The 22,441-nt window shown below is 51.6% G+C and overlaps 1 protein-coding gene across 1 annotated transcript in view; it reads left to right on the forward strand.

Moving 5' to 3' along the window:
* The window catches only part of LOC144768939 (uncharacterized), a 707,478-nt gene that overhangs the window by 614,999 nt on the left and 70,038 nt on the right, over positions 1-22,441 (forward strand). The gene's annotated exons all lie outside the window — the stretch shown is intronic.

The raw sequence follows: 22,441 nt of genomic DNA on the forward strand, positions 1-22,441 counted from the left end.
GTTAAACTTTTAAAATAGTACACGTGGATTATATAACTGTTTTAAATTTGTAAATTCATATATTTAAAAGTTTAGAAGAGAAAAATATGAACGGCGTGACAGTTAATATTATAGAAATTCAAGTTTTATCCATGCAAATGCTAAGAATTTTGAGAAGGCAGAGTTAATGAGTATGTCGTCAGGGCAAAGACACTGGAGCAGTGCTTTTCTACAAGTCCTTGTTGATCTTTCATTGAATAACCTTTTTAACAGTGTTACTCTTTTGTTTTTTAATTCTGGACAGAGGGCACAGTAGGTGTATAATGTTTTCTTCTCCTGTGTTACACAACCGACATGATATGTTATTTTCTGTGACATAATCAATTCTCTTTAGAATGACTCATCCCTATTGGGTGCCACATAAGTGCAAACTTACACAAACCTTTCTATTAAAAGCAACACAACGACACAAGAATTAACCTGGGTTGGAATACACATCAGTACAAAGTTGTTTATTTTCACAGAAATAGTGCACATTCTCTAGGGCACATATACTTATCCAGCAACACAAATTGGACATGTTACAGTGATGACAAAGGAAGGACCCAGCTTGCTGTAACTATCAATACTCAATGACACAAGCCCATAGTGATGGGTTGCAGAGGACTGCAGCTGTGCTGGGATACAGAAAGACACACAACAGTCTTGTTGGAGTCGGCCTCGTGGCGTGGTCCTACCCCTCCCGCATGGCGGGCCCGGGACGACATCGGCCCTCCGTCGACCCGCTGTCGACCCCCCTGAACACGAACCATCACCGAGAGCAGCCCCCTGGCAACCCACGGCTCTCCCCCCGGCGGACCCTACTCGCCAACCCTGCCGGTCTGGCGACCATGCCAGGCCACCATCTCCGGCCCGACTCCATCTTGGGCCCACCACGTCACGAACACGTGGCCTCGGCCCCGGCCCAGGCCCCAGCGAAGCCCCGACATCGAGGCACCAAGATCCTCCCAGGTGGTAGAGTGGCCACTTGGCGGATCCCGGAGAAGGGGAGTTTCGATGGGCCTCCAGCCGTCCCCGGACGCCTGGTATCGATCGCCCTCCAGCCTCCCTGGGCGCTGGCTCCACCCCCCTGCTGGGTGTCTGGACACCTTCATCCCGGCCCCTCTGACCCCCAGGCGCGAGGGTCCGGACATCAAAGGACTCCAGTCCTATATCTGGGCCAGCCCTGGATTAGGACTTCAGTTGTATCTTGGAGTCGAAGCCCTGCTGACCTTGTCGCGGCTGATCCTGATCCGAACTCATGCACCTGGAACCTTCGAGGCCCTGCTGACGCTGTCGCGGCCTGACCAAGCAGAACCACCTTCGAGGCCCTGCTGACGCTGTCGCGGCCTGACCAAGCTGAACCACCTTCGAGGCCCTGCTGATGCTGTCGCGGCCTGACCAAGCTGAACCACCTTCGAGGCCCTGCTGACGCTGTCGCGGCCTGACCAAGCTGAACCACCTTCGAGGCCCTGCTGATGCTGTCGCGGCCTGACCGAACTGAAACCACCTTCGAGGCCCTGCTGACGCTGTCGCGGCCTGACCCCTTGAACTATCCACGCACCAGTTGGTGCCAAGACTGTCCCGCTACCCCCTTTTCCTGAAGCAAAGACTTTACGGATCCCTCGATCCCTGTGTTACCATTTTACGAGAACGTGCCTTCATTTCTTATATAAAGATTCTTGAGAATATCCCTTCGTGTGGTGTCCGTCTGTGGTAGTGTGATTGCTCTGCTGGTACGATTGTAGGAGAGGAGCCTCGCCAAGGAGGCCTCCCTACGACGCTCGACCTCTTCCATAGAGAAAGGTGGGTCTCGGGGCGGGCAGTCAGACACCTTCTGTCTCCCCTGGGGTCGCCTTTCCAACATTGGTGGCAAGCGACGGGATCCGAGCCCGCGCAAATCGTACAGCGAGTAACTCGCCACTACTAACAGAGGCACACAGCAACCATGAGTACTAAGGAAGCCGGAACGACCACAGAATTCCAGAAAGAACTATTAGAGGAGTACACCCATAAAGAACTCAAACAATTTTGCAAAGCTTTGGGTATCGCTACCACCGGACTAAGCACAAAAGACGATTTTAAAGAAGCGCTGCAAACATGGGTGGAGACCGGAGCGACCCCACCCCAAACTAATGATGACATTGTCCTAGAAGTACCCCTGAGTACAGTCATAGCCCCAATAGAAGAAAGAACCGCCAACAAAGAACCGGGCCTCTCCCACAAAGACGCCCGGGAGCGAGAGAGGAGTCGGCTCCATGAACTAGAGCTCGCCCGACTCCGGCTGGACGGAGAGCTTCAATTAGCAGAAAAGAAAATGGCCATTGAGCAACTACGATTAGAGGGAGATCTGGAAGAGAGGCGGAGGCAAAGAGAATTGGAAGAAAAAAAGCTCACGTACGAACACGAGCGTGGCCTCAAAGAACTAGAGATCAAAGCCAAGATCGAAGAGGCTGGCGCCGCGGTAACCCGGAACCCTCCCCCTCCTGCCGACCCGAAGTTCCACATTCCCAAGGATATCGTCAAGGAATACTACAAGAATGACGATATCCAACAATGGTTCAAGGCGTATGAAGTTGCCATGACCGCGCACCGCATCCCGCGAAAAGATTGGGGTGCCGGCTTATGGGGGAGATTTGTCAGCGAAGGAAGAGACACCCTGCTAGAGCTGGCCGAGGACGTGATGTCCTCCTATGACCACATGAAGGACGCCCTGCTCACCCGGTATGGCCTCACCCCCGAGATGTACCGACAGAGGTTCAGAGATTGCAAAAAGATCCCCGGTACCACGTGGGTGGAGTACGTAAACTTTTATAGCCAGGCCCTGGAAGGATGGATAAAGGGCAGCAAAGTGTCCACCTACGAGCAGCTGTTCGACCTCATCGTTTGGGAGCACCTTTCCAACAACTGCTTTGTCGAGCTCAGACAGCATCTCCTCGACAGCAAGCTGACCGAGCCCCGAAAACTCGCCATCGAGGCTGATCGATGGGTGAACACCCGGGTCCCCCGGACCCCGATAGGAGAAACGGGACGGAACGGCCAGGGGCACCCCCGCCAGCGGGGCGGCGGAGGAGGCCAGAACAGGAGCCGAGACTTCCCGCCGACCCCGGGACGGAGTCCACCTCGGGGGTCCCCCCAGAATAACACTTCGCCATCCCTGACCAGAAGAGGGCCCCCCCCAGCACGGCCGGGGCCCCGCCCGAACATTACTTGCCACAGATGCCAGCGGCCCGGTCACTATGCCAGTGACCCCCTCTGCCCCATGAACCAGCGTCCCGGCACCACTGGCCCTCCGACCCGCCAGTTCGCTGCTGCAGCCCTGGGGGAAGGGGGAGAAGAAGACGAAGAGGTCTACAATGAAGGTCAGACAGAGTATGAACCGGCCGCCATGGCCCTAGCCTGCCTGGGCGAAAGAGACATGGTCCCCCAGGCCCCGCTACCGAACAACACTCAAAAATACCGTCAATGGGTCCACATCAATGGACGACGGACCGAAGCCCTCCGAGACACGGGAGCCAGTGTGACGGCCGTCCGCTGCCACTTGGTGACCCCCGAACAGATCATACCAAACGTGCGATGCCCCGTGAGGGCCGCCGACAACTCCGAGACTCTGTGCCAGATGGCCCGAATCCCCTTCAAGTGGGGGGGGGGGTATCGGGCACCCTTAAGGTGACCGTCCGGGACTACGCCCCCGTGGACTGCCTCCTCGGAAACGACCTTGAGAGCTCTCCCTGGGCCCAAGTCGAGCGGAGAGAACATCTAGGAATGATGGGATTGCCAGAGTGGGTCTGCGCTACGACCCGATCTATGTCTGCCCGGTCCCCGGCGGCGACCGAGGCCGCCCCGACCGAAGAGCCAGAATGGCCAGCGCCACCCCCGCCCGCAGTCCATGAAGAATCCGACCTTGAACCCGGGCCCTCGGAGCCCGACCGTGAAGACAGCAACGAGCTCAGCGACATACCCGAACTAGCCCAATGGCGCCAGGAGGGTGGTCCCACCCGAGAACAATTCCGGCAGGAACAGAAGGCCTGCCCCTCCCTCGAGGGGACCCGGCAGCAAGCCACAGCCCAAGCTGCCGGGGACACCTCGGGGTCCTACTGGGTCTACTGGGACCACGGCCTCCTATACAGTGAACAGAAAATTGCCGAGCTGGGGGCCAGCCGAGTGTTGGTGGTCCCCCTACGATTCAGAGACTTCCTCTTGAACCTGGCCCACGATGTGCCCCTCGCCGGGTACCTGGGGCAGGACAAAACGTACAGCCGCCTAGTGACCCATTTCTACTGGCCGAAAATGCGCAACGATGTGCATAACCACTGCCGCACCTGCCCGACATGCCAAGCCAGCGGAAAGAGCAGGGGGAAGGTAAAGGCCCCGCTCCAACCCTTTCCAGTAGTGACCACCCCCTTCGAGCGACTGGGAATCGACATCGTGGGGCCCCTGGACCCCCAAACCTCGCAAGGGCATCGCTTCCTCCTCGTCCTGGTGGACCATGCCACCCGCTATCCCGAAGCCATCCCCCTCCGAACCATCACGGCTCCCGTGGTGGGCCGAGCCCTGATGGGGATCTTCTCCAGAGTGGGGTTCCCCCGAGAAGTCGTGAGCGATTGGGGCACAAACTTTATATCGAAGTATATGCGGTCCCTGTGGCAACAGTGCGGGGTCACGTATAAGTTCACCACCCCATATCACCCCCAAGGGAATGGACTTGTGGAGCGGTTTAACCGGACACTCAAAGGGATGATCCAGGGCCTAGAAGAGCCCCTCCGCCGCAAATGGGACGTCCTGCTGCCCTGCCTCTTGTTCGCCTATTGGGAGGTACCACAGAAATCCCTGGGGTTCAGCCCCTTTGAACTCTTGTACGGACACCCTGTCCGAGGTCCCCTCAGCCTGGTCAAAGAAGGCTGGGAAACCACAGTCCAAAACGCACCGCCGGATGTCTACCGGTACCTCCTGACCCTCCGAAGCCAGACTCGGAAGTTCCGGGCCCTTGCCGAGGCCAACCTTGAGGCCAGTCAGGAGGACATGACCATCCATCTCTTCATCCATCGAGTTCGAGCCAGGCCAGCAGGTCTGGGTCATGTCCCCGGTCGAACCTTGTGCCCTCCAGGACAAATGGTCGGGCCCCTTCAAAGTGATCGAGCGCAAGAGCCCCGTCACCTATCTTGTGGATATGGAGTCCCCCCGAAACCCCCTCCGGGTCCTGCACGCCAACCGGCTCAAGCCTCATTTTGTCCACAAAGAACTGAGCCTGCTGCTAGCTACCGATGATGGGGCCGAAGACGACTCCGAGCCCCTGCCCGACCTCCTAAGGTGCGCTGAGAAGGACGGCTCCGTCGAGGGAATCTCTCTCTCCTCCGACCTGACCCCCGCACAGCGCCGAGACTGCCAAGAGCTGTTGGGACAATTTACGGACCTGTTCTCCGTCACCCCCGGGGTTACCCAGTGGTGTGTCCACGATGTCGACACCGGGGACAGCCAGCCGGTGCGACACCGGGCCTACCGAGTTCGGGCCTGCATCCAGACAGAAGTTACCAAAATGCTGGCCCTGGGGGTGGTCGAACCCTCCGACAGTCCCTGGGCCAGCCCAGTTGTCCTGGTCCCCAAAGCCGCCGCACCTGGCACCCCTCCAGAACTCAGGTTTTGTGTTGACTACCGGGGACTGAATGCTGTTACCAGAACCGACGCACATCCCATCCCCCGGGTCGACGAACTAATCGACCGCCTGGGAGCCGCCAAGTACCTCAGTACCTTTGACCTCACAGCCGGGTACTGGCAGATCGGCCTCACCCCTGGCGCCCAGGAGCGATCGGCCTTCTCAACACCCGATGGCCACTTCCAATTCAAGGTGATGCCCTTCGGTATGAAAAACGCCCCAGCCACCTTCCAGAGACTGGTGAACAAAGTGCTGGCGGGGCTATAAGAATTCCGTGCCGCCTATCTAGACGACATTGCGGTGTACAGCCTCCACTGGGCCGAGCACCTGAAGCACCTCTGGGAGGTCCTGACGACCCTCCGACGGGCCGGACTAACTGTGAAAGCCAGCAAGTGCCAGATAGGTCAAGGGTCCGTGACCTACCTGGGACACCAAGTGGGGAGCGGCCACGTGGCTCCCCTCCGACCCAAGATTGACGCCATCGTAGCCTGGGAGCCCCCGGTCACCCAGACCGCCGTCCGAGCCTTCCTGGGGCTCACGGGATATTACCGGCGCTTCATCAGGAACTATGGGAGCATTGTGGGGCCCCTCACTGAGCTGACCTCGAAGAACCGGCCACAGAAAGTACAATGGACACCCGCGTGTCAGGTGGCCTTCGAGAAGTTGAAAACAGCCATGTGCACCGCCCCTGTGCTCCAAGCCCCTGACTACAGCCGGGAGTTCGTCGTCCAGACCGACGCTTCGGAGCACCGCATCGGGGTGGTCCTATCTCAAATTGACCCCGAGGGGATTGACCATCCTCTGGCCTTCATCAGCCGGCGGCTGCTGGCCCGAGAGCAGCGATGGAGCACTATTGAGAGACAGGCCTTCGCCGTCGTGTGGGCCCTCAAGAAACTCAGACCCTACCTCTTCGGCACCCACTTCCGGGTCCAGACTGACCACCGGCCCCTGCGGTGGCTGATGCAGATGCGTGGCGAAAACCCAAAGCTGCTACGATGGTCCATCTCCCTCCAAGGGATGGACTTCACTGTGGAGCATCGCCCTGGCGACGACCACGCCAACGCTGATGGCCTGTCCCGCTTCTTCCGCCTCGACGAGGAGAATCCCCAGGAAGATGGGTGACTCTCCCCGCCTTCAGCTGGAGGGGACGTGTGTTGGACTCGGCCTCGTGGCGTGGTCCTACCCCTCCCGCATGGCGGGCCCGGGACGACATCGGCCCTCCGTCGATCCGCTGTCGACCCCCCTGAACACGAACCATCGACGAGAGCAGCCCCCTGGCAACCCACGGCTCTCCCCCCGGCGGACCCTACTCGCCAACCCTGCCGGTCTGGCGACCATGCCAGGCCACCATCTCCGGCCGACTCCATCTTGGGCCCACCACGTCACGAACATGTGGCCTCGGCCCCGGCCCAGGCCCCAGCAAAGCCCCGACATCGAGGCACCAAGATCCTCCCAGGTGGTAGAGTGGCCACTTGGCGGATCCCGGAGAAGGGGAGTTTCGATGGGCCTCCAGCCGTCCCTGGACGCCTGGTATCGATCGCCCTCCAGCCTCCCTGGGCACTGGCTCCACCCCCCTGCTGGGTGTCTGGACACCTTCATCCCGGCCCCTCTGACCCCCAGGCGCGAGGGTCCGGACATCAAAGGACTCCAGTCCTATATCAGGGTCAGCCCTGTATTAGGACTTCAGTTGTATCTTGGAGTCGAAGTGAGGTTCCGTGACGATTTTACCCGTGTTTGTAACATTGTCGCAAATGCATAATTTTGGTATCAGTGAACCGCAAATGATCCATTTAGTATATCCTGGTGTTTTCGCTATGCTACGAGCAAGAGCACTCCTGTTACAAACACATTTCTGTTCTACCCGTGGCATCCATCTTAGAACAAGGAAGCCATTTTGTATTCCTTGCCCTCACATAGTCAATGGACACGCAATGACCTCTTTGTCATTTAAGGACACGTAGGCTTTAGCCGGCAATTCACCTTGCTAGTGACACGTGCACCTTAGGCCAGCAACGCTGTGGCAGCATGACTCGGCAAGAGCTGCCTCCCCAGCCTGAGGCCAGTCCTGCTATACTGGTTCTCGTGTTCGTTGGTCTGATCATGATTAGGCGGCCGAAGCTGGTAGCCGTGCCCATTTACGACCCACAAACATCTCTTATCCTACTTTTCTATCTTCTGCACCTGGCTCTGCTCCTTTCCTTCTGGGCCTTTATTAGGGGGAGGTAACGAAATTTACGATGAGGCGGTCCGGGTCTTGAATGAGAAGTTGACATGGGATTATGATGGAATAGTGGGAACCCCTCGTTCGTAATGTTTTGACATCAGATATTGATGACGATTCCTGTGCAACGCCAAATATTTATTGTTTAAGATACAAAGGTTTTGGAATGTGCTAACATGTAAAGAAATTTGCCTGAAGCCCAATATTCAGTATATAAGGAACAACCCTCTTTGTACAAATTGAACAGGCTCCTAGATACTGCCCATGTGTAGTTTCTGTGACTTCTGTGTCCCTGCAGTAATAAACCTTTGGTCTTTGACGCCACCATCGAGAAGCCCGTGTTTCTGTTTGTTTGTGCACCGAGACAGGTTGAACTCCGGGGTCTTCGGGTGTTGTCCCTGACACCTCTGGACGGAACCAAAAAGTCCAGAACTCCAATTGGCGCCCAACGTGGGGCGACGTCATTCGGTACCGGTCCAAAAGCCTGAAGAGTTCGAGAAGCTTCGTGTGAAGATTTCAGAGGGAGGCGCCCCACTTCATCGATCCCGGCATATCGCAAAAGTGGCCCGACGTTCCCTTCCACGAGGGTTCCCGTTCAGACGGCTGCAGTGGTTCGTTGCCTTGACCGTCGCCCTGTCTTGGACCCGAGGTGCAGTCCTTAGTACGGCGAGACGTGACGGGTTTCTCCTTGGTGACGTCTTCAGTGCCTCAGTTAAGTATTAAGTGGTTGATAGTTGGTTACTTCGTAAGGGTTGTTTCTGTTTTGCTAATCCTTTTAGTTCTTGGTTTGGTTCGGTTTTATAAGATTGTCGCTGGTTATTCTGGTTACGATAATCATTCAGTTCAGTTCGGGTATCGATATGTTTGTCAGTTCTGGTAGGCCTAAGTTCTTGGTTCAAGTGCGCACCTTTCTTTAATTTGTGTTTCGTCTGTTTTGTGTTCCGGGTTATAAAATGGTAAGTCGGAAAAATTGTATGTTGTCTTGTTTTAGTTGCAACAGTGATTCCCAGTTGGAGGACTCGTGTTTGGTTCCTCCGATTGGAACTCCCCTTTATGATCTATATTGCAAATTTGGTGTGGGCCCTATCTCTTATAACGAGGTATGGATCCACTACACAGAGAAAGATGGTGTCCTTAGTTGGCCACTGCATGGTAGTTTCGAACCTCAAGTTCTTGATAATTTAGAAACGAAATTGTTCAAGAAGAAAGCCCGGCCGGCAATGTTTGATTCTTTCCGTTATTGGCGAAAAGAATCTAAACAGAGAGAAATTAAAAAGTTGAAAAAAGAACAGAAAGAACAAGAGTTGACTTTAGAACAGTCTGCTAAGCAGCTGCAACTCAACGAGTCTGAGAAAGCGATGGAGGTGGCCAATAGAGAGCATAATTTAGCAATAGACAAGTGCTATCCTGCTTTGCCATCAAGTACAGCTAAGATAGTAGAGGACCCTGAAAAGGATCCCCTGTTATCTTACTTGTTACGATCACCCCCACCGTATGCACAGGGTGCTACGGCTCCACCTATACCGAATGTTCAATTACCGGTTGCTGGACAACCTGGTGTTCCCGCTCCTCTGAATCAAGTTCCTGTACCTCCTGTGGTCACTATTAATGTTCCTTCGGCACCCCCTCTTTCAGGGTTGCCGGCTTCTTTACCTATGCCTGTATCGCTCACACCTGCTAGTTCACAAGCTGTTTTGCCCGCTACTCCTACTGTTTCTAATCTATCTGTTCCAACTGCTACTCTATTTACTGCTTCTGCTAATATTATGACTCCACTTTCTGTTCGTCGAAGAATCACTGATTCTGTCTCTAACATTCTATCTCCCTTCTATAAAACTCTGATTAAGACTCCTACCTCTGACTCTGTGCAGAGACGTAGTCAGCTTCCCAGTACTGAAGAAAGAGGGATATTAGATTCCACTGCTCTTAGATGGATTTCGAAAGTTGGAAGATATAATGTACAAGATGTATTAGATACGTTTATGCAATGGAATGAACCGACACAACGATATGTGTTCGATGAAATGTGTTTCCTTCTACGTGAGGAATTGGAAGAGGATGACCCTGAATCAAATCTAGAAGAATTAATTAATGTTCAGAAAGAGTTTGCTGCAGGTATGATAGTTGGACAAAATATAAAAGAAGCGATGGAACTGATTTTAAGTTATAGGATTGACCCATCCCTTCGTTCTCCGAGGGAGTCAGAGAAACGTAGTACGAAACAAAATCGTCAATATCCAATGAGAGAGGTTCCACCAATTTGGCCTGAAGCTGTGCAAGCTAATGTCAACCTTGGTATTGCAGCCGCTCCGGCCCAATTCCAGAGAGTATGGATACATATTCCATGGAAGCGAGCTGAAGTATTAGCAGTGAAACAGGCCTTACCAGATCCGCGTAAAAATCCTGCAGGGTATTACAAAGAGTTGGCTCAGACAGTTGACGCTTGTGTATTAAATCTAGCTGACATAGATCTGCTATTTGGTAATGTAGTACCGCAACCAATTTGGGCTAAAATTCGTAAAGAGAATCATCCAGTTGCCCTAGGTGGTGATTGGGCAGCTATAATTGCAGCGGATGGTCAACAAATAGGTGGTTCTAAACCTGAACCCTTAATTGCTAATTTGCCCGGTAGAATAATCGACTTAATGAAGACCCTAATGCCAGCATTACGCGTTAACTGGGACAAATTGTCCGCGTGCAAACAAAAGAAAGACGAAAGCGTCTCCGACTTTTTCACAAGATTCGAGGAGACTTTCGTGGATCACAGTGGTCAGGATATGAGCACAGAAGGAGGCCAGAGATTATTTGTTGATAAATTTGTGCACAATCTGTTGCCAGAACTTAGTGGTAAATTAAAGAATTCTGAAAGTGCGTGGGCTGTCTCTACGACTGCGCAAATACTTGCTACTGCCCAGTACTATGAAAATAGGGACAAAGAGGAGAAAGAAAAATCAGATAAAAAGACGAAAGAGTTAAAAACTAACGTTCTTTTACAGCAAGCATATCCGCCTCCCACCAATCAGACCAATACACAGCAAGGGTCATATCAAAGAACAGAGTATAATTCTCAGAGGCCACAGTACCAATGGAATCAGTGTGCTTATTGCAAAACGGAAGGCCATTATAAGACTGAGTGTCCGGTACGGGCACAAAATAATGCTGCGGCAGCTCAAAGAGGTCGTGGTGGTTATATGCAGAACTCTAGAGGTCGAGGAAGAGGTGCTATGCCTCCACAGACAAGTGATCGCCCTTCTAATTATTTCGACCAACGAAATGGACAATCTGCCCAACAGAATAGGTCTCAACAGTATCATGTTGAAGATTACTATGAAGCTAGTGAGGAAGGTCAGCCAAGGGAGTACTAGGACAGCCATGGACAAAGAGAGGGAGTAGTATCAGTTCCAGTTGATCAGAGTGGGCCTTATGTCGCAGTAGCAACATCAGGTATAGTCGAACCGTTTCTGTTGGATACTGGTGCAGCAAAAAGTTCTATCATACATGCGAAACTCCCTGGCGTTTTTCAGGCGCCCCTGTTCACAACCCTGTTTCTGGTCCTTTGTCTATTTCTGTTGGACCCCGACAATTGAAAGCACCCCTGATTTTGACGACAGGTTGTAATGAAAATCTGCTTGGTTTAGACTTGTTAAAACGCCTATATGCGACATTGTACTGCTCTCCAGAAGGAGTACGTCTTACGTTGGGTAAAAGAATCATCTCTCCAATGTACTTGTCGATGGATGCACTCCCACCAGAGCTGCATTCACTCCCTGATACTCTTTGGGCGACTGGTCCTAATGATGTAGGTCTTTTAGAAATTCCACCATATGTAGTAACTTTGAAAGCGAATGTAAAATTTCCACGAATTCCACAATACAGAATATCTAGTGAAGGTGAGCGTGCGCTCCTACTGATAGTACAAGATCTGATCAAGAAAGGCGTTATAGAAGAAACTAGAGGTAATGTCTGCAATAGTCCTGTACTGCCCATTCTGAAACGAACTGACCCAACAAAACCTCCAGTATATAGATTTGTAATTGATCTTAGAGAGGTTAATAAAATTGTGATTCCACAGTTTCCTGTGGTTCCAGACATTACTGCATTGTTAACGTTGATTCCTGCTACAGCAGCATGGTTTTCAGTTATCGACTTGAAAAATGCCTTTTTCAGCATTCCGATAGCCGAGGAAAGCAGAGATATCTTCGGTTTCTCTCTAGGAGGACGAAGCTTCAGGTTTAAACGCGCTCCACAAGGTTATTGTGAAAGCCCATCCATCTACAGTCAAGCATTAAAAAGCCAGTTAGACTCATTTGTACTTCCTCCTGGTTCTGCTTTAATACAATATGTCGATGATCTTCTAGTGGCTGCCGATGACAAGGAAACTTGCAAAACAGCTACAATTTCCTTATTGCATCACTTGTCAAATTTGAATCACAAGGTGTCACCTTCAAAAATGCAATACTGTTGCCAAGAAGTGACCTACCTAGGTCATCTCTTGTCAAAGGAGGGAAGGAAGTTGACCCCAGAGAGAATAAAAGCAATTACACAGATGAATGTTCCTAGCACGCAGAGAGAAGTACGTGCCTTTTTAGGTATTACCTCATATTGTAGGCAATGGATCCCAAATTTTTCTCTTTTGGCGAAACCGTTGGTAGCTTTGACTGGGAAAAATGTTCCGAGTCCAATGCCATGGTCTGCCGAATGCCAGGAGAGTTTTTCTGAGTTACGAAATGCACTGTGTTCAGCTCCTGTATTGGGTACACCCGATTACAGTAAACCATTCACGCTCTATGTCCATGAGAGAGAAGGTTGCGCGTTGAGTGTTTTGACACAGAAATTCGGTGATAAACAACGCCCTTGTGCGTATTTTTCATCAACATTAGATCCGGTAGCTAGAGCGTTGCCTAGTTGCTTGAGAGCTACAGCCGCAGCTGCAGCCTCCATTCGGCAATCTGCTGGTTTAGTAATGAACAACATGCTAGTGGTTATGGTTCCTCATGCTGTGGATACACTCATGAATCGAACCAAGACGCAACACCTTACCAGTGCTAGATTATCAGGTTACGAACTGACATTGTTAGCGAGTCATATTCAGATCAAAAGATGCAATGTATTGAATCCAGCAACATTGTTGCCGACTAGCCAAGAGTCGAGTGATTCCGAACCACACGACTGTTGTTTTAAAACTGAGGAAGAAACAAAAGGACGAATTGATTTAAAAGACACTCCATTATCAGATCCAGATGGCACGTTGTGTGTTGACGGGTCTTGCTTCAAATTGGAGAATGGTGATGTGACTGCTGCCTATGCAGTAACGACTTTGAGTACGATTGTGGAGACTGCGAGAGTGAGTCAGAATTCTGCCCAGGCTGCAGAATTGATCGCGCTGACAAGAGCGTGCGTTTTAGCTAAGGGAAAGAGAGTGAATGTGTTCACAAATAGTCAGTACGCATTCGGCGTGGCCCATAGTTTTGGCCGTTTGTGGAAAGAGAGAGGTTTCATTACCTCCCATGGGACTAAGATTCAACATGGCCAGCTAGTTAATGACTTGTTGGAATCTCTAACCTTGCCGACTGAAGTTGCGATTGTGAAATGCAGTGCTCATAAAGCAATCACGGATGATGTTGGTCGTGGGAATGCTTTTGCTGATGAGACTGCAAAACAGACAGCTAGAAATATGATGAGTAGAATGTATGTTGCAACGTCTGCAAGATGGATTTCTGAGTCTGGAATGTGTGAAGACACAGTGGAAAGCGTGAAAGAAATTCAGAAAGAGGCGACTGAGGAGGAAAAGCGTGCATGGAAAGAGAGCACGGGTAAATTGGACTCGAGTGGGTGTTGGATTGACTTGTCGGAACAACAGCGCTGGATGTTGCCTGATGCGTATGTGCTTGCAATAGTAACAATGGCACATGGAACAGCGCACATCAGTTCAAAAGGGATTTGTAAGATGTTGGCTCCAGTTTGGAAGAATGATGGGATTAGTAAGTGTGCAGAGAGAGTGGTGAGAAATTGTATGGTATGCTTGATGCATAATCCTGGCAAGGGAATCCCCACACCTGCAGGTCACTTCGCTCCTCCTTCCTGCCCCTTTGAAGTGATCCAGCTAGACTTCATTCATATGGATCGTTGTAATAATCTGAAATACGTCCTGGTGGTAGTTTGTGCTTTCTCCAGATGGATCGAAGCATACCCGCTAAAGGACAATACTGCTTTGTCCACTGCCAAAATCCTCCTTAAAGAATACTTCCCCAGATTCGGAATGCCACGGATTGTATGGTCAGATAACGGAAGTGAGTTCGTAGGGAAAGTTATGCAGAGTGTGTGTGCCGGCCTAGGGATTAGACAGAAGTTTCATAGTGCGAATCACCCCCAGTCCGCGGGTTTAGTTGAGGGTTACAATGGCACCCTTAAACTGAAACTTGCTAAGATACAAGCATCCACAAATTTGTCCTGGCCAGATGCACTGCCTTTGGCTTTGTTATCAACAAGAGCAACTGTACATTCTAGAGTAGGGCTTAGTCCATATGAAATAATTTTTGGTCGTCCTGCAAATGTTTGGGGGGTACCTAGACCGAAAGAATTTAAGCAGCTGGAATACCCAATGTTAATTGATTATCTTTTCGACTTGACTGCTAAATTGAGCCTTATTCACCAACAGGTTTTCGATGCATTGCCAAAGCCATCGGAGAGTCCAGGTCATCAGCTGAAACCTGGGGATCAAGTAGTCATTAGAAATTTTGCAAGAACGAAAAATCTTCAGCCCAGATTCATCTGCCCTTTCCAAGTCTTATTGGCAACGAGAACTGCTATTCGTGTGGCCGGACGGAAGAACTGGATCCATACGACACATGTCAAACGTGTGCCTCTGCCACTTCCTTACGACAACTGGGTAAAGAAAGGAATTGGTGCCTCTGAAACAGAACAAGTCCCCAGGTTCATACCTTTCAGTGATGCAGAACTGATCACTGATACATCAAACTCTGACTCTCCTCCTGAAACTGCTCTTTTGAACCCTGAACACTTGCCATCTGCACCAAAAGAACATTTGTCATCTGCAAACGTGAACATTGCAGCGTCGGCTGAAAATATATTATTTCCAGATCAGACAGCTCCTGCAAAACTGAGATACAACTTGCGACCTCGCAATATGGACAAATAAAGCAGGAAACTGCCTATTTTCAGATTTGAATTTTCTATACATTGCCTTCAGCCAGGAAGTTTACTATTATTTTTTGTTGTTTTAAAATGTTGCCTTGCCGTCTGGGTAGCCGTAGGGTCGTGGCTGTGTGCCTAGTTGAATCTGCGGGGGTCAGACACAAGGTCGACCTTTCTGTTAGTTCTGGGAACTCCCAGGGCTGATAGAGGCATTTTCATCTACGTACACATCATCAGTGGTCACGAGCGGATTGTAGAAGATGGAGCTTCCTGAGCCGCAACGAAAGAATGTAATTTATGTGCGCAGAAATAGACTGTACAGAATACTTCACAGCAAATGCTTTCTAATGCAATGTGCAGTTACATTTTTACTTGTTTTAATAATGTTGGTGGGTGGAATCATCTTTGGTGTACATTTGATTTTTATGCCGGTAACTACAGTACCTCCCCTTGATCCTACTACTTCTACGGTTTCTTCTATGCATTCTTTTCACTCGTTTCCTGAACACGAACAAGCTCGACGCTCAGAATTTATTAACAATACATTTGTACAGCTCTTGCATCAACACCAACTGGTAGTTAATACTACAGACTGCTGGGTGTGTGGCTTGATACCTCACACTATGGATAAAGGCATTCCCTATCTAGTCTTGCCTTTTAGCTACAATGGATCATTTCAGGCCTTTCAGACCATTTTTTCATATGCCCTTGAGACCTATCCTCCGCGTCCACCACGGTCCACTAAATACAACTCAGCCAACAAAGCTTTAGTCCAGGGAATTATTGACATGATTAAAGACGTCAATAATACTCCATCTTACCCTAGAGATGAATTACGGGTGTATTTGAGTTGGAACTCTACCGAGTATCGCCTTAGTTTGGGAGAAAGCAAGCGTAAAAGCTCCACTTCAGTCTGGGTCGTGCCTCACCGAGGTCAGGTCTGTTTGCAAGGAAATGGGAGAAATCTGAGAGCTCAGCTAGGGAGGAGTGAGTGCGTTGAGACTTACGTATTTCCGTCTAACTCCTCCCCTGCCTTCCTTACTGCTAGGGGTACTTACTTCATCTGTCAAGACAGAGCGTATACATGGCTGCCTGCTGACTTCTCAGGTTCATGTTATATTGCTCGATTGTTACCTCCGACATACACTGCTTCCTCTGATTATCACAAGACCAGAGTAGCAAGGGGTGTCTTCAGCAAGGAAGATACCGCTGGTCAGGAAGCTGGAGACTTCTTCAAAGGTTTCCTTCCGTTTTGGGGGCCTATGGCCAATAGTAGAAATCTACGTCAACTAACACGGGTAGTTGAATCTACTATTACAGAAACTGCTGGTGCCCTTAGTAACTTAACAGCTGAGCTTCAGGCGGATCGTCTCATGACGTTGCAGAACCGTATGGTTCTAGACGTAATACTTGCAGATCGAGGTGGGGTATGCAGAATGATCCAATCGAGCTGCTGTGTTTTTATTCCCAATAATGCTCCAACCGTCTATGAAGCGATCTCTAAGCTACACAAGATTTCCGACTCTATACACGTAGACAAGGGAAACTGGTCCTTCATGGAGTGGTTTTGGACTCTGGTATCAGCGTGGGGATGGAAGGTTCTGATGGTCATTGGTGTCATCCTAGTATTTCTGTTCTCATGCTGCCTTATTATCCAATGTGGTCCCGCTTTGTGTAGTCTCTGTGCTGCAACCTGTTTCAGAAGACCACCTGCATTAGGAGAAAAGGCACGAGACAGGATGATGATGCAACAACATGTCACTGACCTAATGAGCATAGAGTTAGATTCTGACATAGACTGAGTAATTGCCTATGTAAGGGCAAAAGGAGGGTCTGAGGTTCCGTGACGATTTTACCCGTGTTTGTAACATTGTCGCAAATGCATAATTTTGGTATCAGTGAACCGCAAATGATCCATTTAGTATATCCTGGTGTTTTCGCTATGCTACGAGCAAGAGCACTCCTGTTACAAACACATTTCTGTTCTACCCGTGGCATCCATCTTAGAACAAGGAAGCCATTTTGTATTCCTTGCCCTCACATAGTCAATGGACACGCAATGACCTCTTTGTCATTTAAGGACACGTAGGCTTTAGCCGGCAATTCACCTTGCTAGTGACACGTGCACCTTAGGCCAGCAACGCTGTGGCAGCATGACTCGGCAAGAGCTGCCTCCCCAGCCTGAGGCCAGTCCTGCTATACTGGTTCTCGTGTTCGTTGGTCTGATCATGATTAGGCGGCCGAAGCTGGTAGCCGTGCCCATTTACGACCCACAAACATCTCTTATCCTACTTTTCTATCTTCTGCACCTGGCTCTGCTCCTTTCCTTCTGGGCCTTTATTAGGGGGAGGTAACGAAATTTACGATGAGGCGGTCCGGGTCTTGAATGAGAAGTTGACATGGGATTATGATGGAATAGTGGGAACCCCTCGTTCGTAATGTTTTGACATCAGATATTGATGACGATTCCTGTGCAACGCCAAATATTTATTGTTTAAGATACAAAGGTTTTGGAATGTGCTAACATGTAAAGAAATTTGCCTGAAGCCCAATATTCAGTATATAAGGAACAACCCTCTTTGTACAAATTGAACAGGCTCCTAGATACTGCCCATGTGTAGTTTCTGTGACTTCTGTGTCCCTGCAGTAATAAACCTTTGGTCTTTGACGCCACCATCGAGAAGCCCGTGTTTCTGTTTGTTTGTGCACCGAGACAGGTTGAACTCCGGGGTCTTCGGGTGTTGTCCCTGACACCTCTGGACGGAACCAAAAAGTCCAGAACTCCAGAAGCCCTGCTGACCTTGTCGCCGCTGATCCTGATCCGAACTCATGCACCTGGAACCTTCGAGGCCCTGCTGACGCTGTCGCGGCCTGACCAAGCTGAACCACCTTCGAGGCCCTGCTGACGCTGTCGCGGCCTGACCAAGCTGAACCACCTTCGAGGCCCTGCTGACGCTGTTGCGGCCTGACCAAGCTGAACCACCTTCGAAGCCCTGCTGACGCTGTCGCGGCCTGACCAAGCTGAACCACCTTCGAGGCCCTGCTGACGCTGTCGCGGCATGACCAAGCTGAACCACCTTCGAGGCCCTGCTGACGCTGTCGCGGCCTGACCAAGCTGAACCATCTTCGAGGCCCTGCTGACGCTGTCGCGGCCTGACCGAACTGAAACCACTTTCGAGGCCCTGCTGACGCTGTCGCGGCCTGACCCCTTGAACTATCCACGCACCAGTTGGTGCCAAGACTGTCCCGCTACCCCCTTTTCCCGAAGCAAAGACTTTACGGATCCCTCGATCCCTGTGTTACCATTTTACGAGAACGTGCCTTCATTTCTTATATAAAGATTCTTGAGAATATCCCTTCGTGTGGTGTCCGTCTGTGGTAGTGTGATTGCTCTGCTGGTACGATTGTAGGAGAGGAGCCTCGCCAAGGAGGCCTCCCTACGGCGCTCGGCCTCTTCCATAGAGAAAGGTGGGTCTCGGGGCGGGCAGTCAGACACCTTCTGACTCCCCTGGGGTCGCCTTTCCAACAAGTCTTTTCACAGAGACACAACCACAGAGTTATTATCCATCTGCCTAAATATCCACAGTGGCAGACATGTCTCCATTCTTAATGCCAGGTCCCCATGAGGTGCAAATAACCTACAGCACATACAGATAGACATAAGGTTGGTTTGTTCAAAGTGACACATATTCAGTTGAGAATGCTCTCAGACACACACTTTCAGATGAGTGCTTCCTTAACTGCACAGATGAAGAATCACAATTTGCTCTGTTTATTAAACCACTAACAGATCACATGGGCAAAAGTAAATACAAAGATAGAAATTTGTCTATACAGCCTTTAATATGACATCTTTACCACACAATGACTTGACCATGCAGGTATGGATCATTTTAGAGTTTAGGGGTGGATAGTGGTAAAGGGGGGTAAGAGCAAATTTAAGGTTTATGGGTGGGCAGTAGTTAAGAGGGGTAATGTTGATTTTAGGGGTTAGGGTGGGTAGAGGTAAAGAGAGGTAAGGGTAATTTTAGGATAAAGGGGTGGGTAGTGGTAAAGGGAGGTAAGGGTAATTTTAGGGGTTGAGGTCTGGCAGAAGTAAAGAGAGGTAAGGGCCATTTTTGTATTTAGGGTTGACAATGGTAAAGGAAGGTAATGGTAATTTCTGGGTTTAGGCCTGGATAGGGTGTAAAGAGAGGTAATGATAATTTTGATGTTTAGGGGTGGGTAGTGGTAAAGGGAGGACAGGGTAATTTTAAGATTAATTGGTGGGTGGAGGTAAAGGAAGGTAAGGGTAATTTTAGGGTTTGGGGTTTGGTTGTGGTAAGAGGAGGTTAGGGTAATTTTTTGGCAAAGGGAGGTAAAGATACATTTAGGGTTTAAAGCTGGGTGGGTGTAAAAGGAGGGACGAATATGTTTAGGGTGGGTAGTAGTAAAGGCAGGTGTTGGACCCGGCCTCATGGCGTGGTCTGACCCCTCCCGCATGGCGGGCCCAGGACGACATCGGCCCTCCACCGATCCGCGGTCGGCCCCTTGGCGCTACCCTACACGAACTCCCAACAAGAGCCGCCACCCTGGAAACCCCCGGCTCTCCCCCCTGGAACACGGCGAACCCTGCACGCCCCAACGCTGCAGGTCCGGCTACCACTCCGGACCACCATTTCAGGCCCGACTCCATCTTGGGCCCATCACGTACCGAGCACGTGGCCTCGGCCCGACCCCGGCCAAGGCCCCAGCGAAGCCCCGACATCGAGGCACCAAGATCCCCCCAGGTGGTAGATTGGCCACTCGACGGATCCAAGAGGAGGGGAGTTTCGATGGCCCTTCAGCCGTCCCCGGACGCCTGGTATCGATCGCCCTCCGGCCTCCCTGGGTGCTGGCTCCACCCCCCTGCTGGGTGTCTGGACACCACCATCCCGGCCCCTCTGACCCCCAAGCGAGAGGGTCCGGACATCAAAGGACTCCAGTCCTATATCTGGGCTAGCCCTCGAGTAGGACGCCAGTTGTATCCTGGAGTCGAGAGCCCTGCTGACGCTGTCGCGGCTGACCCCGAGAAGAACTCATTACCCTGTATCCTGAAAACATCTTTGGAGCCTGCTGGCGCTGCCGCGGTCCATCTTAGCCGAACAATCTTTGGAGCCTGCTGGCGCTGCCGCGGTCCATCTTAGCCGGACCATCTTTGGAGCCTGCTGGCGCTGCCGCGGTCCATCTTAGCTGAACCATCTTGAGAGCCTGCTGGCTCTGCCGCAGCGCATCCTCGCCGAAACTGTCTCGATGCCTGCTGGCGCTGCCGCGGCCCAACTTCGTCAACACCATCTTTGAGTCCTGCTGGCCCTGCCGCGGCTCGACCTTTCGGAACCCCCCAGCTCGAGGATTGAGAGCTGCGCGCAGGGTATCCCTACGCCCGACAAATACTGAGACTGTCCCGCTACCCTGTTCCCTGTTACGAGACTTTACGGATCCTTCGATCCGCCTGTACATATTACCAAAGATAATCCATCCTTTATTCGTGATAAAGCCTAAGAACTTATCCTTGTGTGGTGTCCCTTTGTAGTGGTGTGATTGCTCTGCTGTACGATTATAGGAGAGGACCCTCACCCAGGAGGCCTCTTGACAACGCTCGGCCACTTCCAGAAGGAGGGGTGGACCTAGGGGTGGTCAGTCAGACATCTTCTGCCTCCCCCGGGATCGCCCTTCTAACATTGGTGGCAGGCGGTGCGATCCGAGCCAGCGCAAATCGTACAGAGAGTGACTCATCCACTACCGCCAGAAACACACCGCGACCATGACTACTCAAGAAACCAGACCAACCGCAGAGTTCCAAAAAGAAAAAATGGAAGAGTACAGTCATAAGGAATTGAAGCAATTCTGCAAAGACCTGGGCATCGCTACCACTGGCCTAAGCACCAAAGAAGATTTCAAGTCGGCTCTGCAAACATGGGTGGAGGCAGGAGCGACGCCACCCCAGAGCGAAGATAACCCAGAGGCCGACGCACCCCCAGCGGAAGAAAGACCCGCCAACCTAGACACGGGCCTCTCCCACGAAGACGCCCGGGAACGAGAAAGGAACCGGCTCCACGAGTTGGAGCTCGCCCGACTCCGGCTAGACGGAGAACTACAGCTGGCAGAAAGAAAGATAGCCCTCGAGCAACTACGGCTAGAAGTAGATCTGGAGGAAAAACGAAGGCAGAGAGACCTCGAGGAGAAGAAACTCACGTTCGAGCACAAGCGTGGCCTTAAGAACTCGAAATCAAAGCCAAAAAGACCTCGCCCCCACCTGTGGACACGAAGGTACACATCCCCAAGGATGTCGTCAAAGAATATTATAAAAACAACGACATCCAACAGTGGTTCAAAGCATATGAAGTAGCCATGACCGCCCATCGAGTACCCCTCAAGGACTGGGGCGCGGACTTGTGGGGGAAGTTCGTCAATGAAGGGAGGGAAGCCCTGCTAGAGCTCCCCAATGCCGAGATGACCTCGTACGAACACATGAAAGCCGCCCTCCTCACTCGCTACGGACTCACCCCCGAAATGTACCGGCAGCGATTCCAAGACTGTAAAAAAATCCCCGGGACCACCTGGCTAGAGTACGTGAACTTTTATAGCAGAGCCCTCGAGGGTTGGATCAAAGGCAGTCAGGTCACCACCTACCAGCAGTTGGTCGACCTCATCATATGGGAACACCTTTCCAACAACTGCTTCATCGAACTCCGGCAGCATCTCCTCGACAGCAAACTGACAGAGCCACGGAAACTCGCTGTCGAGGCTGATAGATGGGTGAGCACCCGAGTCCCCCGGAGCCCGATGGGAGACTACGGCCGGGAATCCCCGGGGAACCACCGGCCACGCGGCGGCGGAGGAGGCCAGAGCAGGGGCCGGGACCCCCCCTGCGGGGCCATCCCCAACCTCCACTTCGCCTACCATGGGCCGAAGGGGGGCCCCTCCAGCACGACCAGGGCCCCTCCCAAACGTTACCTGCCACAGATGCCAGCGGCCGGATCACTATGCTAATGACCCCCTCTGCCAAATGAACCAACGACCCGGCACCACCGGACCTCCAAACCGCCAGATCGCGGCCGCCGCCCTGGGTGAAGAAAGAGGCGAGGACGAGGACAACGACCTCGAACAGGCCGAATGGGAGCCCGCCGCTATGTCCTTGGTGTGCCTGGGTGAAAGGGACATGATCCCCCGGGCCCCGACCCCAGGCAACACACAGAAGTACCGCCAATGGGTCACCAGTAATGGACACCGGGCCGAAGCCCTCCGTGACACTGGAGCCAGCGTGACGACGGTCCGCTGCCATTTGGTGACCCCTGAACAAATTTTGCCCAACGTCCTGTGCCCAGTACGATCAGCGGACAACTCCGAGAGCTTGTGCCAGATGGCACAGATCC

The sequence above is a fragment of the Lissotriton helveticus genome, chromosome 7, assembly GCF_964261635.1.
Source record: "Lissotriton helveticus chromosome 7, aLisHel1.1, whole genome shotgun sequence".
In the NCBI taxonomy this organism is placed as follows: Eukaryota; Metazoa; Chordata; class Amphibia; order Caudata; family Salamandridae; genus Lissotriton; species Lissotriton helveticus.